A 13216-nucleotide genomic window follows, 5' to 3' on the forward strand; every position below is an offset into this window, starting at 1 on the left:
GTTCACCTATCTGTTATTTATAAACTTATAGAGTTACACAAAAGTCAGATATTCAAATTGTTAGTTTATTGTGAGTTAAATGTATTATGTTCTAGAAAAAATTAATGATTAAGAGTTTTTGTGGTGATTCTTTAAAAATTGATGAAAAAACAATATAATCTCTGGTTCAAGACATATGTACTATAGTAGCATATTTGAGCAACAGGGGCACATGTCTGTGGAGCAATACAGTATTATAAAATTGTTTATGGAAGACTGCTTAAATTAAATGTGTTAACTAACTGCTAAGTTAACTGGGAAATATGTTTTAAGGACTGAAGCCTACGACTTGCTACAAACGATTTTTCAATGGCCAATAATTTGTGAACATGAGATCCATGACTCCAGTAGAAAACTCAGGACCTGTATTTTGGCAGGGAAAGTTATTGCTATGGTGTTTTGAGTTTGCATAGGTGCAGTGCACATTGACTTTCTCCATGTATGGCATACTATTAATGCTGTGTACAACTGCTGTAAAACTGGCCTATCGTTAAATAAGCTAAGTATGTTTATTCAAAGTGTATTCTGCCCAATGACAATGCTCGGATCAAAATCGTTGGGAAACTGAAGCATGTGCCCTATAGTTCTGAACTATTGTCATCCAACTTCCACGTCGAGTGTTGGATCAATTGATTTTAGACACGACTAGCTTCATTCTATGATTTGGCATTGAAACTTCTGATTCAGTGAGAAAAACATGTTAATAAAAGAGAAAAATTATGAAAAAAAAAACATTACTTGTAAGATTTGTTCAAATTTGTATGCACTCTACCCATAAATTATGTAAATAAAGCCTGGTGAATATTTTACCCCCTCGCATAGGAATTGTTCCAAATTTAATTAAAACTGAAAAATAAACCAATTATAATATGAATAATGTTTATTTTAAATGTATTTTGGATTTCCTAAAACTTCATTTTTAGTAAATAAAGTACTGATGATTCTGATAAGTAGTGAGTACTTACAATTGGAGGAGAATCATTTGATACATGTAAAGAATACAAAGCACTCACTGTTCAGATTATTATGAAAATTGAATGCTAACATTAGTTAAAAAAGTACTTTTTCATATAAATAGGTTGTAACTATGAAACAAGGAATGTAACTTATTAAGAATTGTATACATCTGTAACTTACAAGTACAGTAGAACCCCTCATATCCGGCCACCACGGGACCGAGCCCCTGGCCGGATAACGATACGGCCGGATAAACCAACCTACAGTACACAGCACTTGACGAAACAAAACAATTGTACTGTACTGTACTAACCGCACTGGAAATAATCAATGAACTGTTTACAGGTTAAACCTATTAGCTCAACTGAGGACAACACAGGAAAATGTAAACAAATAGATACACCAAAATAACGCAAGAGTCGTGGGATACTAGTGCGTGCAACTGCGCGTCTGCAAGCCGTGGTTAATAAATTTCGATATTGGCTTCCGGGAAGTGGCCGGATAAACCGAGGTGCGGTAAAACCGAGGCCAGATATGAGGGGTTCTACTGTATCACTATCTGCTCTCTAACCTAAAGTTAACAGACCAGTTTGTTTTTGTTACATGGTTAAAAAAGTCAATAGTAATAAAAACATAGTTTTCAAAACTGTTTAAAGTACAATCTTTAACTTGGTCAGTTAAAAATGAAAAATAATCTGTTCCTTGAAAGTGTAGTTCAAGCCTGATTAACTCGCATAGTGACCGGTGCCTTGATTTATATCTTCTTCAGTTGTTGGCATGTAGTTGGGTACCACAACAAAAACTGCTGTGTGCACACTGCTTTATTTTATTTTATATTGCAAATTATTTTTACGATTTCCACTGACAGTGTTATAATGTTTTTGGTACCAAAATATTTCATACTTTGAGGATAATAAATAATAATTTTATTGTAAAATAAAATTATTGTTATGTGCCAATTTTCAGAAAAACAAATACAAATCTCTCACCAGTGCCATAAAATAAGTTCCAATCATTGAGTTTAATGAAGTTTGTTTCATAAAATCTATTTACAAATTAGGCATAATTTAAAATATCTTGGGCAAGCACTGGCAAAGAGAACAGACAGTTCTTGATCTTTTTCTTTTACTGCAGTTACATTTGAATCGCTGATTGTTAAAAGGGACCTAAGTCACTTTTTTGTCAGTTTTGAGTTAAGTGAGGTTTTCATATGTTTGGAGGTCTATCTACATTTGAGTGTAAAAAGGGACCCTGAACAAGCTTTCTAAATACTCTTTCTGGTTTGATAAATTTTTGTTAGAGTGTAAAAAGGTACCTGAGTCACTGACTGAAGTACCTTTTAACACTCAACACTTGGCACACTTGGCACCACTGCCATCAGCTGTTTGACAATCACCTGCTAAACAACCGATTCCCTCCATTAGTATTATTGAGGTTATATCTTAATTGATATATTTGGTAATGTAATGCTGTGTTGCCTTGTGAAGCATACTTTTAACTTTTAAAATGAGTGAAACTGATGTACATCAAACACCAGAAAAAACAAGAAAAAGAAAAAGTCAACCAGAAACCTACAAGAGGAATGTTATTAAAAGATTGAAGCTGGGGGGGAAAGAATATAAAGGCCATGGTGGTAAACTGCATCGACATAGATCATCTCGATCATCATGCAGGTTAGTAATATTCTTAAGTGCACTAACATGTAAATAAATTACAGCCTTGTATTTATATAATGTTACATTACCATGTTTTTACTATAACATTTAAAGTAAATTTTTTCTGAACAGCTCGCTCTGAGTTTTATTAAGGCTAGGCTAATTTACTTGAGTTAGGCTAAATTGTTGTCGAATCCTTTTCAATTTTCAGGCAATTTTACATTTTATAATACACAAATTGCTACAACTTTATATTGATTACAGATGTCAGAAGAAATGCTTTAACAAGTTTGACGGTGTAGACAGAGCTGTCATACATGATTCTCTGTACTCAAACCTACACTCAAAAGATGAACAGGACCTCCACTTGCAGAGAATGATAGGTGTGATTGATGTCAAACAACACCGACCCAGAAAAAAATTGATGGTACTGCTGTTTTGAAGGTAAAGGTTTTAAGTACCATGTCCTTCTAAAAGATTTGAAAGTAGAGGTCTGCCGTGAAGCCTTCTTCAGATTGTATGACGTGACTGATAAAAGAATAAAGAGGTTACGAAAATTGCTTCTTATCGGAGAGTCACCTCGTGACAAACGTGGAAAACACCCATGTGTAAACAAAGTGGGTCCAGATGAACTTCTAAACATACACACGCATATAAGCTCTTTCCCTGTAAAAACTTCCCACTATGGCACTAGAGAGTTTAAGTATATTTCACCTGAATTGTCTGTGAGAAAAATGCATGAACTGTATAAGATAAAGTATCCAGGAACGTGTAACAAGTATGAGTTTTATCTAAATTATTTCAATGATAATTTTAACCTGAAGTTTGGAAGGCTTCAAATTGATACCTGTTGTTTTTGTGAAGAAAAAAAGTTACGGATAAAAAGTCGTCACTTGAATGATTCTGCAAAAAAGGTAGCTGCTGCTGAATTAATGGTGCATGTTAGGCGAGCGAAAAATTTCACATCAGCTCTTCATGAAACAACAAAATTATCGAAGGACAATGAAAACACTATAGGGCTAGTTTTAGCCCTGATGAGGTAACATCATTCTTGATGCACTACATTGCTAATTTTTTACCAGAGTCAGGGACTGAACTTCATCTATTTTCAGATAATTGCCCAGGACAAAATAAGAATCACACTTTGTCAAAAGTCTGCCTTGCCCTAACTGATACTGGTAGGTTCCAAACTATTAAACAATTCTTCCCGTTGCGAGGACACTCTTACAATCCTTGTGACAGAAAGTTCAGCATTATTAAAAGGCCTATAAGAAAATGTGACAGGATTTACACACCAAGGGAGGTATGTGAACTAATAGCTAATGCTGGAAAAAAACACCCAGGAACTATTACTCCTGTAGATACAAACATGATTGTTGGATATTCATCTTGGTGGCCAACTACTTATAAGAAAACATCTGTTTCCTTTGAAACAAGACATCTTCCTAAAAATCAAAAATCCCATTTTAGCATCTCTAAGTACCACTATTTTGAATATTCTGCCTTAAGAAAGGGAGCATGAAAGCAAGTGAGTTTATAAGGTCGGGGGGTTTTATAACCTTGGAGACATTTTTGCTTCATAAAGTGAACCATGTTAAGTTGCCACAAGAGGAAGCTTATCCTGAAGGGAAAATCTCAATCAAGAAACCAAAAATAGAAGATATCATAAAAGCTATGCCATTCATTCCAGATGATCACAAGGACTTTTACAGAGAAATTATTCAGTGGCCTAGCACCGATACAGAGTAAACTTTAAGTTTTAACAAAAACAAGTGTTTTAATTCACAAGTGCTTCCTTCCAATGTAGTTCTAATATTTAAAATATAATAAATAAATAATTTTACATTAGAAATGTATTTATTATTGATTAATTCACAAACCCTAAAAATAAAAATATACCGCATAAATCTTATTGAGTGTTAAAAGGGACCTGAGTCAACGTTTTTATTTATTTTTTTTTTATTAACACTAATATGATTTATTTAAATATTCTTGGTCAAAAACATAGCTTAATATGTAGAGGATACTATAAAAAATTTGTGTTACTTTTACTATAAAATTGAACGGATTGTTCAGTTTTTATTGTTTTTCTCAAATTGACACAAAAGTGACTCAGGTTCCTTTTAACAATCAGCGATTCATTTGGTCTCCTATTTGAACAAACCCAAGTTGTTCACCTTGTTTGATCAACAAAGAAAACATACTGCCCTAGGCCTACCCAGTACATCATCAAATCGGTCAAAGACTTAAAAATATATTCTTTGAGCCAATATATTTTATTTCAAAACCAAAAAAAAGGTGAAAAGGGTTAAATGTTTTAGCTTTAATAAAACCAATGTACCTACCTTAAGAGTACAGAAGTTTGACTGAAAGAACTAAAACAAAATACCAATATGTCCTTTTGCCAAAAATTTTAAATACCATTCTAAGTAAAGAGATGTGAAGTTGTTTGCTTTCATTTTTCAAGAAACTCCTGTTTCCAAACATTTCAGTTCACTACTAATATGATGATAAAGGTAAAGAAAACATGAATGAAAGAGAAAATAATACAATGTTTAAACTACTAATAATAAAGGATACTGATGAAATAATGTGTGATCTTTGTGAAGTGGTACTATATCAATAAATTCTCTCGGCCAAGGAGACATTTGTAAAGTAAAGCTTTAATAATTTAAAAAATACATGAAACTTGTTTTGAAATAGGTTTTTTATTATATACATTTTTAAGAACAACAATTTTTAACAAACTTAGCTTTTGCATTTATGTGCTTATTGTATCTGCACAGTATTCCTTTCCTATTGAATAAAATTCTGCCACATATCGTGGTGTTGAGGTTTGATTCCACTCCATTGATTGTCTTTTTGTTAAATATTTGTATAGGAAAGTAAAATAGAAGTGCCTATTTTTAGTAATAGGGGGTTATATAGAATATTGAAACCAAATCTCAGTTTAAAAATTCATAGCTGTCGATGACAGGCTAATTCCGAAGTGCATCAGCCTTCTTCAAAAGAAGAATATCAGCAGTCATCCATCCAAGGAGCTGTCTGCTTCTTGTAATAACGTGTACTTTCACATAATGGCATAATGATTGATTGGTTCAGTATTTGAAATACTTAAAATCTTAATACATCTTTTTTAGAATCTTATAAAGCCAAATACCACTAACTTAAAATAGTAGTAAATGTTAATAAAACAATACTTTTCCAATAGATTATTTTTTGATGAGCCCTTTCGAAACCAAAGGTTTCATCATCAGGCAACTTCACTTTATTTGTGGATTTTTTCCAATTGCTCCAAGAATTTTCAATAACCACTAACTTATAATTAACACGAAATCTGAGAAACTTTAGAATGGATTTACGTGGAACTTCGTATAGATGTTCATCTTACCTCTCAAATGCTTACTAAAGGTATTGAAAATTTTGCAGCCAAGCGTTAAAAACCTTCAATGCTTTTTAAGACAATTTCCTTTACATTCACAATTGTTAAAACATTAAAATTACCATTAGGGCCCACATAAGTCCTACAGATATGCTTAAGAAGAGTTTTTTCATGGTTTTATAGCCAATTGCAAGAACTTTCGGATAATCGTAATACCACCTATTTAAACTCAACTCTGTACACATTGGATACGGAGGCTTGAAATTGATAATGTTAGCTTACAATGATAAATATAATGGTGCTCAATAATCATATGAGATTAGAGCCTGGTTCAGTGTTGAGAGTTAGTGTGCAAAAAACTGTGATTTTTAATTCACTATCACAGTAGTGATAATTTGGTAACAGGACAATATTTATGTAAAGGTTCCCCCCCCACAACCCGTCAGATGAAATTGCAACCGACCACATACTTTTATAAAGCACATCAGTTCATTTTTATAGTCATTTTCATCCTTGCAATCCTTTAAGATCACAGTATAACCAAGATTAAAATTATTTTATTGTTATTAAGCTTAAGTACTGTGATAGACAAAGTCAGCTTATTCATTTATGTACATACAGATAAATTAATAAATAAAACACATACAATATCACAACAAACAAAAATTGTGGTTTATAATGAAACAAGTCAATGGGACACACAACAAAAATTAATTTTAAAAGCATAAACATGTAATATCGCTGCTTAAGAAATCAGAGACTGAGTAATAAACATTATTCTTGAACCAGTTTTCTAATACTCTTAAAATTGCTTAAAGGTACAATCCATGCATTTTGTGGTAATTTGTTAAACAGTTTAATTTTCATAAAAATATGGCTACCTCTAGTTTTTTCTAATCTTACTTGAGGAAGATCTAAAAAATACTTCCTCCTCGTATCATACCCATGTACTTGTTCCCTAATTGTAAAGCTGCGGAGGACTTTTTTACACTTACTAAACAACAGTAAATATAAAGATATGGCAGTGGCATAATTTTATACTCTCTAAATAGAGTATAACGACTTGGATTGTAGATATTAATATTCCAGAATATTAAGATTTAAAAAGTTCAATGTTTCAGAATTGTCATCACTCTATTTTCCACAAAGAATTAACAAACCATTTAATAATAGTAAAAAGGTCCTTTGGCAAGAAATATAAATTTCATATATTTCAATCTAAAAATCAGAGCTCTCTTCTGAAATAAAATAATAAAGTTTTCAAATAAAAATCAAATACCACTCGGAAATAACTAAAATAAAAATGCTCACTTACAATAAAAGAATAAAAATCAAACTTCTCTTTCCACTAGTTGTACCTTAACTGTCAAGTCTGCAATTCCGATACAACTCTCTCAAACAATTATTAAAGTTCAATTAATTTCCAATTCAATTAATTCATTGTTCAATTAATAATTCACAATAAAACAGTTCAAATTAAATATTAATAAATTTCCAAAATTCAATCAAAGTTATTAACAAAGTTCAATTTTAATTCACTTTTCTTGCAAGTTTGAACCAAATGTAACTTGTTTGATTCTATTGTACTTTATTTTTCATCAAGAATCAGTTATGCAGATTGCTCTGTATTTTCTATAAATTTAATTTTTCCTTTAAAAAAGACAACAAAATTAATTTAATATCAGATCTGGAAGACTATTTCAATATAACGTACAATAAATTTGGTGCTCACCTCAAAATCCCTCGCAGAAAAAAATTTAGAAACACGGCACACTGTAATCAACTTAATTCACAATAACCAAAAGAAGGGCAAAAATTATGAGCTGGTGGTTTTTATACTTCCCCTTCTGATGGACATCCGCTGCATTCTCTCATTGGCCCAGCCGTATCCAACTTGAGAACAATAACCTTCTCAGATCTGACGTAACTGCAGTACAAGACAAGTCTGATCAATTCAATGGCAGTGAACCGCCTTCCTAATAATTTAAAGTTACCAGAACTAACTTGCCAAAGGATTACACATTCGTATTTATCCTAACATTTCACAATCTAATTAAAATTAAATCCCAATATTTCTTTCTAAAAATTTTCATTTAATTTAATTTAAAAAAATCAACCAATGTAGCTTTAATAACGTTACATAGAGGAACACAAGTTTCTCTGTCTGATACATTTTTTATTGATCTAACCGCTTTTTTTTGCCATATGAATGCTCTTTGTGCACTAGTACTGTTTCCCCATAAAGTTACACCATATCTTAATTGCGATTGAAAAAGGGCATTATAAACTAATAACAATGTTTCAATAGATACATAATTTCTTAACTATTCTAGATAGTTTTTTACAGAGGTAATCAACATGATAGGCCCAATCCAACTTACTGTCCAAACAGATACCTAATAACTTTGCAGTCGAAGTACTCTCTTCTAATAATAGATTGTTTAAAGAAAAAAATATCTTCTCCGTTTTATTACTATTTACAAGTGAAGTGGCTTCAAACCATTCTAATGCCATTTTTAATGTTTGATTTTCTTTGTACATTAATTCATCTAAATATGTTGTGTTAGAGTAGTATCGTCAACATATAACACTGACTTACATATCACATTGAATGAGAAATCATTGACTGCCATTACAAATAAAAAAGGACCTAAGATCGAGCCTTGAGGCACACCTCTAGTAATATTCTTAAAGCTAGATTTATCATTGCATTGTACAACCATCCGTTTTCTGTCATTCAGATATGACCTTAGTATATTAAGCTCATTATTTCTAATTCCATAACTGTGAAACTTATCCACTAAAATTTTGTGATATATACAATCAAAGACTTTAGTTAAGTCAATTAACATAGCAGATGTCATACGCTCTTCAAAATTCATTAGAATATTATCAATTACAGTCTCTACTGCTTTGATTGTACTTCCCCCTGGAATAAACCCAAATTGTTCTTGACAGTATACATTATTTTGGACAAAGTAAAAATGAAGTTGCTGTTTAATGTTTAATTCATATATTTTACTAAGTATAGATATTAGAATGGTATTACAGTCACCTTCTTCCAAGGTGGCTTCGGACCTTCTCTCATTAAACAGATCAATGTCTTCTAAGGTCATTGGTCTCATTACGGGGCATGGTCACCTGAGGAAGCATCTACACAGAGTTGGCATCCTTCAGGAGGATCCGCTCTGTGGAAGGTGTAATGAGCAGGAGGAGACTGCTGAGCACCTGCTCTTTGATTGCCCTGCAATAGCAAGAGAGCGGTATGCCATCTTTGGTATTATGGACAGGGGTGGTGAATTTTCCCAGGAGGACTTGATAGGTTGTTTTCGGCGGTTTGTTGAACTGCTGAAGTTGTAGACTGGTAGGCCTCATGGTGTTTCCGGGGTGCGCAAAAAGCCCTGTACCTTTTCTAATTTTATATCTATCGTAGAGGGCTAATTTGTACTCATTGATTTGTTTCAGCTCAGGTGTAAGCCATTTTAATTTTACCTTCTTTTGCTTATCCTTAACCTTAACATCTTTAACTTTACAATTTTTCCCAAAAGAAATCGTCAACAACTCCATAAAATAATCAAAGGCTTGTTCTACATCGTTAAAACAGTTTAAAATGCCCCAGTTTGTTTGAAGTAAGTCATATTTAAAATTTCAAATTGCTCTATCACTCATATCTCTTAATACATTTTTTAAAATTTAGGCTTATTTTTACATACATACACGTCGAAAAATTAGGCAAATACACCAGAATGATCAGATAAATGTGGTTCTATAACATTACAACTAGTTTTATTTCTACTGATTGAAGTTATAATGTTGTCTAGGCAAGCCTCGACCCTAGTTGGCTCATTGGTTAACAAATACATATTATGTGATCTTAAAATATTTAAAAACCATTCCACTTCTGGTTTATTTTGTCGTACATTAATATTGAAGTCTGAAGAAATTATATACTGTAAATTATTGTATTTGTCATGTAAAAACAATAAAAATAAATCAAGAGTATTTAAAAACTGTGGTACATTAGAATATGGCGTACGATATAGTGACTCGAGGGCTACAACTTATATAAAACGTATAGGGGGAAAACAAGGAATGATGGTGTGTTAGTGTTTGCGAGTGAGTGTGTGTGTGTGTCGGTGCAAGAGGAGGAGCTGGGCGACGTGTATGGACTCAGCCTGGATTTCATGTATAACAACAAACAATGTAACGTACTCACTTTGTACAGGACTCATGACAGTGACCTAGACATCTTTACTAACGCTTTAAACCAATACTGATAAAAGCAAAACATACATCATTATCGGTGACATCAATGCAAACCTAATTAAAACAGATAACAAAACTGAACGTTACTTGGACGTGATGTATGAGACTGGTTTTATGTGTGGTATTACGGAACCGACTAGAGTCGTAGGGGACAGTAAGACTTGTATAGACCATATATTTGTGAAGCACAATAACTATGATCAGATTAAAACTGCTGTAATAGCGAATAATATTACAGATCATTACAGTATTGTGTTAAACATTGAAATAAATTACCCTCGGTCTAATCCAAGCTATCCAATTGCCACTAACTACATCTTAGACAAATACAAATTGCAACATAACATAAACGGGTGTGACTGGACTCATGTTATTGACACAGCGGATCTCAATACTAGCGCTAATCTGTTTTTAGCCACTATAAAAGACTGTACGGACAACGCGTGTAAAAATATTACTAATACCAAACCGAGACTACGTAAATTGAAACCTTGGATTACAGAAAGCTTAGTATGGTCTATCAGGAAAAGAGATAAATTGAGTAAGCTTTTGAGAAAACAACCATTTAATACTGATTTGAAACTTTATTTCATGACATACAGGAACAGACTGGACAGACTTAAAAGGATTACAAAAAAGAACTACTTTAGGACAAAAATTAACAATAATTGCAATAACCCTAGAATTTTTTGGCAAGCCGTCAAAGAAATGAGTGGAAGGACTAATAAAAATGACGGATTTCCTCTAGAACAGTATACAGGTAACAGACTTTACGCGACGATGAATGATGTAAGTAAACAGGTGGCCGACGAGTTCAATGACTATTTCTCACAAGTTGGATTTAACTTGGCTAGCTTAATCGACTCGAGCGGTCCGCTTGTTGTAGACGATAACGACTATACTGTGGACTCTGTTTTTACTATGAGAACTGTCACGGAACAAGACTTGTACAACTGTGTCAGTAGCCTACGCGGAGGCTCAGCTCCTGGGTACGATTGCATTTCCGCTTCCTTTCTTAAAGACAACTTTCAGCTGTTTTGTGAACCTCTGCTACACATTATTAACAGTAGCATACGTTCCGGGAAGTTTCCCGATGCTTTCAAGGTTGCTAAAGTGATTCCACTGTTTAAGAGCAATGATATTACAGAAAAATCTAACTTCCGTCCAATTAGCTTGATTAGTGTCTTCTCTAAAGTGTTAAAGAAAATCGTAAGAAATCAACTCACGGATTATATTGAAAGACTAAATATTCTGACAGACCGCCAGTTCGGGTTCAGGAGATCTAAAAATGTGGCCGATGCGCTGTTCTCAGTAACGAAAGATATCAATTTGGCATTAAGCAAAGGTAACCGATGTTTATTAATATTTCTAGATCTAGCAAAAGCATTTGATACGGTAGACAGGAAAAAATTACTTCAGAAACTTCATTTGATTGGCGTACGTGGAACATCATTTAACTGGTTCCAAACATACTTGGCTAACGGAGAGCAGTTTACAACTATCAATGGTGTTAATAGTGACCTGAAACCCGTCAACTATGGTGTAATCCAGGGGAGTACTCTTGGACCATTATTATTTTTAATTTACATGAATAAAATTTCAAAAATCAATATTTCCGGTAGTTTGTATCTTTTTGCTGATGACACTGCAATTTTATTCCAAGCGGAAACGTGGGACGATATTTTCGTAAAAGCAGCTCAAAGTATGTCAAAAATAAAAAAATGGTTTGATAAAAATTTGTTAACCTTGAATGTTGCTAAAACAAAATTTATGCCCTTATCATTACGCGAATCCAGCGACACTTCGATTAATAGTATTAAGCTCCACGTATGCGACGACTTCACTCGTAATACTGATTGCCCTTGTTACATAATTGACCGTGTTAATGAGTATAAATATCTTGGCGTTATGTTTGACAATCGATTGACGTGGACTGTACACGTAAGTTATATAAATAAGAGATTAAGGAAAATGATTTTCGCTTTTCAACAATTACATGAAGTGCTGACAATTAGAGAAATTAGGATGGCATATTTCGCATATGTGCAGTCAATTATTGAGGGGGGAATTTTAGCATGCATGGGGGGGGGTGCTTACAGGACAGTTATAGATCACACAGAAATCTATTATGAAGGCGGCATTGGGGAGGTGTCGAAGGTACTCTTCGGATGCTTTGTACAATGAAATGCAAGTTTTGGATGTTAGACAGCTTTACATCAAAGCACTTGTTATTTACGTTTTTAAACATCAACCAAACCTATTTGACTCTTTGCCTCATGAATATTCCACAAGATACGCTACTACAGGACAGACTAGAATTCCGAGATTAATTAAAACCTTCTCTACTACTAATACATATTATATAGCACACATTATTTTTAATAAATTGCCGGATTCCATAAAAAATACTAATTGTATAACAATGTTTTCTTTAAAAAGAAGAATTATTAATTGGCTAAATTTGGTGGGAAGAGATCGTACTGAATTCTTAATTACATCAAATTATAGACAATAGATGATGTGGGTTAGGATGGGAGGCGGAAAAATGAATATAAGTGTTGGTGTAACAGGCATGTAAGGATGTAAGCGTGAGTATGTTTGAAATATACTGGAAGCATTTTGGGTTTGTTTGGAAGTATATAGCTAATAAGATTGTATGTATGTTGGCTTGTAAGTAAGTATTAGAAAATAAGTAATATATTGTGAGCGAGTTTTAGTTTTTGTGTAAATATGTGTGTTTGAATGTGTGTGTGTGTGTGTTGCACGCGAGCATTTGCGTGCGCGTGTGTTTGTGAACTTGAGTGTGTGTGTCTTCTGGGGGAGGTCATGCGAGACTAATACGTTGATGCCATAAATATAGATAACAACCCTCGATGATAAGGAATGGTGAATTTTTGTACGCAGTTTTTCCAATGTC

Source organism: Homalodisca vitripennis, chromosome 4, assembly GCF_021130785.1.
Source record: "Homalodisca vitripennis isolate AUS2020 chromosome 4, UT_GWSS_2.1, whole genome shotgun sequence".
In the NCBI taxonomy this organism is placed as follows: Eukaryota; Metazoa; Arthropoda; class Insecta; order Hemiptera; family Cicadellidae; genus Homalodisca; species Homalodisca vitripennis.